General features: G+C 42.7%; 3 long non-coding RNA genes across 3 annotated transcripts in view; 2 read left to right on the forward strand and 1 right to left on the reverse strand.

The window, feature by feature from the left end:
- Positions 1–1,007: 1,007 nt before the first annotated feature.
- LOC134454709 (uncharacterized) lies at positions 1,008–3,353 on the forward strand. The gene is made up of 3 exons (XR_010035897.1): positions 1,008–1,578; positions 1,845–1,937; positions 2,471–3,353. It is a non-coding gene; the product is annotated as an uncharacterized LOC134454709 (long non-coding RNA).
- An 11-nt stretch (positions 3,354–3,364) lies between these two features.
- LOC134454707 (uncharacterized) lies at positions 3,365–4,260 on the forward strand. Its single transcript, XR_010035895.1, has 3 exons — positions 3,365–3,496; positions 3,845–3,978; positions 4,103–4,260. It is a non-coding gene; the product is annotated as an uncharacterized LOC134454707 (long non-coding RNA).
- A 24-nt stretch (positions 4,261–4,284) lies between these two features.
- The window catches only part of LOC134454708 (uncharacterized), a 1,905-nt gene continuing 256 nt past the window's right edge, over positions 4,285–5,933 (reverse strand). The window contains exons 2-3 of the long non-coding RNA XR_010035896.1: positions 5,343–5,515; positions 4,285–4,907 (exon numbers count right to left, since the gene is read on the reverse strand). This is a non-coding gene — a long non-coding RNA (uncharacterized LOC134454708). The remainder of the gene's footprint in view (positions 4,908–5,342; positions 5,516–5,933) is intronic.

The following is a 5,933-nucleotide window of genomic DNA, read 5'->3' on the forward strand; positions in this document are numbered from 1 at the left end:
TCACCTTGCTCCATGTCCTGAAGTAAGAGTGCTGCAGTTGATGAGTCAAAGGACAACACGCTGCAGGTGGGCGAACACAAACACACCAAAGAAGAACGACAAACATACAGGGTCATTGCAATACCCTGCACAACACCCCTCTGATCTTTATCTTCAACAAAAACACGAGACAAGAATATTTTGGGGGGTTTCTATTTCATAAAGTAAACAGATAAATATGCAGATAACCAAGTAAACATATTCAATGAACAGACACACACTTAATCCACAAGAAAGTTTGCTGTTTCCAACATGTTATCCTCTTCTTAAGAAGCTGAGCAATATTAATTGCGATTTTGCACCTTATTTTATTTTCAAAGGCGATACCCAAGATCTGAAGATTAGTTTCGGCTGGTGTTTTTGATCAACATTAATATATTTATTTTGTTAAAGCTCCTTTTTCTCTGCTGTTCCTGTTCTGAGGAACATCCAGTGTTTTGGCACAGATGGTTGTTTTGCTGCTTTGATCTGCACTCAGAATTAGCAGCTTACCAATCAATTGTTTGTCCCCATCCTTAGTTTATCTCTTGCCCTCTTTCCCCCCCTCTCTCTCTCTTCCTATCTGCCTTCTGCCCTCTTATTCACCTTCACCCCTTTACCGCTTCCTCTTCATAACCTCAGTTCTCTCTCTCTATCTCTCTCTCTCTCTCTCTCTCTCTCTATTCCCCTTTTACCCTTTCCTCTATACATCCACCCTCCTCTATTGCTATGAAACCCAGTGGACATGATGCTGTCTGTGTGTGTGTGTGTGCTTGTGCGTGTGTGTGTGTGTGTGTGCTTGTGCGTGTGTGTGTGTGTGTGTGTGTGTGTGTGTGTGTGTGTATGTGTATGTGTGTGCGTGCAGCTTGCCGTGCAGGTGTGGCTCTGCATACAAATGGATGCTCTCTCTGAATTATGGAAGAGGTTAAAGAGGGAGGAAAAGAGAGGATAGGAGGACAGAAGAGACGGAGAGATATTTAAAGGTGGGATAGGAGATGTTTTTCTGGCACATATTTTACCATATCATCTGAAAAACTCCTCATGACGCCATAGCACCCATTGAAATAGAGTGTTTGGAAAAAAAACGAAATCTTTTGGTCCAGTGTAGAGGGCGTAGTCAGAAGAAAACGGCAACCAATAGAAGTAATACTCATCATCACTTCTATTGGTTTCTGACACGTCCATCAACCGCCAGCACTCACCCCTCCTCCCTGCGCGTTCACCGACTCGTGAACTTGACCGACCCCGCCCCCATCATTCATGCACACGCGACAAGGCTCATCATCACTCGGCTAGTAGCAAGGTAACGAGAGTTAGCAGCAGGCTGAGCTACTTGGAAACTTTGGTGGCTTTTGCAGAGCTACAGGAAGAACTTTGGCTTTTGGAACACTAGACTAACCATGTCAGGATAACATACTCCCTTGGATTATCATCGGACTCGCAAGACCAGACTCCAACACGGGCTGAAAATTTGAAATGGGACCTGACACTCTTGGACACAGATGTCGGCTACGGCAGCGGCTTCAAATACGCTTTGGTGACCATATTTCTAATCGAGAGGTGAGATAATATATTTGTCTGTATAATATTTTGTGAATTGGTTTAGGACACAGTGGTGTCTTTTTTTAAGCAAGTATCCATTGAGAGGGGTCAGAGGATTAGTTCAAGCTCCAACATATCTAGCTGCTACCTTGCTTAACATAGCTGCTACCTCAATCGCTTTATTTTTTTGTGTTTTTTTCCCCCTGTGGCATTTATTCTGTGCACATGAACACGTTTTCAGAATTGCTATGTGTAACTCAGACTCTTGTGTGTTTTGCTGCTAGTTGTGCGAACGAGCCAGACAAACCAGCTGGGAGGAGGACGGAAGCACCCCTTCTCCATCCGCGTTCAGTTGCTAAATACGGATCCACCCCGTAGTAAGTAACCTACCATGTTTACGCACACATTACTTTGACCAGCAAAGCCCATGTCTTTCTAGTGGTTTACAAAAATATATCTTTTGCATGTTTTGCTTTGGTACGTCTCTGTTGTATGACTCTGGTAATAGTAGAAGCACAAGCGCAACCTGTTCGCCGCTCCAGCATTGCAAAATAGATTGCCTTGGGTTTTCAAATGTTTACATGATTGTGGGTGTAATGTTGTTAACTCGCTGATGTCCTATTTGAGAAGACGGTAGTTTTGCATTTGATAAATACCACCTAATGACCTAGCCTGAGTATCATCCTCCGTAGTGACCGCGCTGGCTCAATACTTTCGCTTGTGGTCAGCAAGCGAAAGTATTGAGCCAGCGCGGTCACTACGGAGGATGATACTCAGGCTACTAATGACCATGACGGCTACACGGCAGATCTTTATTGTGATGGCTACACTGAATGATCACATGGAGATGCCGGTACATTATTTGTTTTACCCTGGTTATATTGAAATGTTCTGCTTTGTCCATTCCAAGGTGTGGTGTTTTCCATAGCTGTTCCTTGCTCCTGTTTCACAACATATCAAGGCTGCCAAGTAAATGAAGAATGAATCACCGCACACTGGTAGTTTATTTTATTCATGTTTGTGGGTGTAATTTCGTCCAGTTGCAGATACTACTATCCTTTTTGGAATGATCTGCCTTTGAAAAACAATGGTTCTATCTGACAAAAGCGAACAGATCCTGTAGTTGTAATTGATACACTAAATCAGTGTTTCTCAACCTTTTTTTAGGCGCGGCACCCTTTCAATTCATGGAAAATTTCAAGGCACCCCAAACCAAGTAGCCATATAGCATCACATCCGATACCACACAAGCTTAGAATGTAACACATTTGGAGACACACAACCTAGTAGCACGACCTACGTTCAAAGTTGCAGCTGGGGTGACCAATATTTACTTTATTGTGGGTAAATGGCAGATCAAAGATTCCACTGACTAACATTAACTTATCAATTTTGACAAATATGTTTTATGTTATATAATTTATTTATCAGCCATGTTTCCGCGGCACCCCTGAGGGGGCCCTACGGCACCCCAGGGTGCCCCGGCACCCCTGTTGAGAAACACTGCACTAAATTATGATATTCCTATGTGTGCGCGCACACGCGCCAAGTTTTCAATTCAACACACTGGGACACTTTTCAGTCTTTGAGGTTGCTGGAATCAACACAGACTACCTCCATGCACCTTATCAGAACACTTTGCATGTTTTTGTATACTTGTCCCCTTTGTGTATTGCTGCTAATCTTTCTCTTTCTAGGTTCTGTTGGTTGCATGCAGATTGTGCCAGATGATTTATCTGTCTATGGTCTAAGCATGGGCTCTGTGCTAATATGCAATTTGTGCTCTTTTTTCCCCTCAGGTCAGCCAACAGGGTCCTTCCACAACCACATACTTATGCCAGTAAAAGCCACAGCTTTTCTCCTCCAATCCAAGAAGCCTGGACTGCAGTCACCATCTCAACACACCAACCAAGAGAAAGGCGGATGGCTCAATTCAGTATGTAGTTCTGCAAATATTCTCAAAGGTCTTCACAGCCCCCCATGGTGCAGAATGCATTTACATTTATTTGTGTAAGGTCAAAACAATGCTGATTACAGAACATAACTAGGGCCATGAATGAAATTTGAGGTAGCAGCCAGCCATCACCTGATGGTGAGAGGTGTTCCTAAGATCAGAGAGAAGCAGGTTGAAATCCCATCCTTACCTCTCCCTACCTACACCTCCATCCACAGCTGAAGTGCACTTGAGCAAGGCACACAAGTCCACTTAGGTCCTGGGACTAACCCTGCTGTGTAATTTGATGTAATGAAGCCCTAATATAGTCTAACACATTGCTTGTTACAGATATGGAAAATTGCACAATAAAAGTTCCAGGACATGAAGGCTGCATACTGTGAACGTCAACCTTCAGGGCACCGTCCTGCGCAGAAGACTTTCTACCCTAAGAGGGATGGCTGACCGCAGACACTCACAACCAGGTGAGCCCAGATAAAGGAGTTATTTTTGGTGTCCCTGCCCCAACAACCCAGGTTACTTACATTTAAAATGTCACTGGAGCTACTGTCAGATATGTGATTTCTAATTCTGTTTATCTTTTTACAGCACAGACGCCTCCAACCTCAAACTAGGCCCTTCACAGTTGCTGCACTTACCCACCTTCCCAGAGTTTTTGTGTGGTAATGACAACTGTAAATATAGTATAAAGTAATGTATCTAGTGTCATGTGTAATACATTGTTTAAATTGCCCATACATTTCAATGACAGTAAATATTGGTGGACACAATTTGACTGTGTGGCTTTTTTTAATTCATTCTCTGACTGAAAATGCATGGTTACATAATTTATATATTCCACAAGACCACAATCAGAAGAACATTTGACAGGTTGCATTTATTTTCTATGTATGAAAAAAACAATGGTAACAAGACAAACGTGGTTCCAAACCAAAAAGGTGATGAATGCTCCTACAGATAATGAAAAATAATAAAAGTCTGCACACTTCCGGTTTGTGTGTTTTATACCGTACTCTGTATAAACCTTTTATATTGCTCTAGTGGAGCAGGGTAACCCTGGCTAATCCTGGGTATTGTACTGTGTATTACAACGTCAGCCCTGTTCAAGTGCCCCATACTGTCTGTAGGCTGCATGCCTGAAGAGACCGTTTCTCTCACCTGGTCCTACATCAGCCCAAAGTCTTATCAAAACTGAGAACACCACAGCATTTCCTTTCAATGTTCATGGGCATCTCCTTACAGATTGCGCAGAGGCACCAGGTTGGTTGTGCTACTGGGCTGTGACTGAGGACCAGATGTCATGTGCCAGGTCGAACATCAAACTGGGGTCACGGGTCAGGGCACGCTGCAGTAACCGATGGGATTGCTTCAAATTCAATGATTGAATCAAGGCCTGCAAAGCAATAAATACATTTTATGTAGTGCATTTTCTATTTGATGATGGGGACTAAATAACTCTATTGACAATAAGACCAATATGGACATAAGCAATCATTATTGTGTATATAAATAAAGATGTGCCAATTATATGCATACAACGTTTTCAGTCAATTTCTTACAAACTGGTGTTGTGCCAGGGGTTACACAGATGTATGAAGTAGATGGGCTTTTATGGATGTACTTGAACTACCACTGGTGTTGTGTACCTACAACCATGTAATATCACACTACTACTCATAGGAGTAGAAATATTGTAATGGTTATCACAACAGGTGTACTCGTGTTGCGATATAGAGTACATCCGTTGTGATAACATCCATTACAATACTTACACATCTGGAGGAATACAGCAGGACAATGTTATTGAGGGATGAATGTACATCCTTACAGTTAGCAGGGCGTCAATTCTGTTGGAGTCTCCCTAATCAATACCCCCGACCTCTGCTGCGTCTATCTTCCTCCTCCTCCATCTCTGGCCATCGGTCCTACTGGGCTGTTAGGTCGTTATGATTGTGATGGGCCAGGAAAGTCAGAGCTGGAGCTCTCGTGGTCGTGGAAGGTCTAAAAAAGCATATGAAGATATCGTCAGCCAAAACAATTTCATTAGCGTTGATCAGTTCGGTTGTTTTTCTTTACTCCCTCTGTCCCTGTGTCTGCGCGTGCGACAACCCAAGTGAAATCTGAAGTCATAGCCTAAAACACTACGGATTGTGGTGTCGGGTATATATAAATACACTAGTAAAATGTATACTGCGGTACACATCTGTCAAAATAAATCCATGTGTCAGTACTGTAGCTACTGGCTAGAACTACTGTCTAGGGATGACGGTATAGCATCTGTCATCAGTGTTAGGAAGTTAGAATGAGATATCTAAGTAACATGTATCAAGTCAAGTTCAATAACTGATCCAGTATACATCTACTGTCATCAATATTTCTTGAAATGGCAACCATGACGGCCTGTGCGTTTATTGTGATG

Source organism: Engraulis encrasicolus, chromosome 8 (assembly GCF_034702125.1).
Source record: "Engraulis encrasicolus isolate BLACKSEA-1 chromosome 8, IST_EnEncr_1.0, whole genome shotgun sequence".
Taxonomy (NCBI): Eukaryota; Metazoa; Chordata; class Actinopteri; order Clupeiformes; family Engraulidae; genus Engraulis; species Engraulis encrasicolus.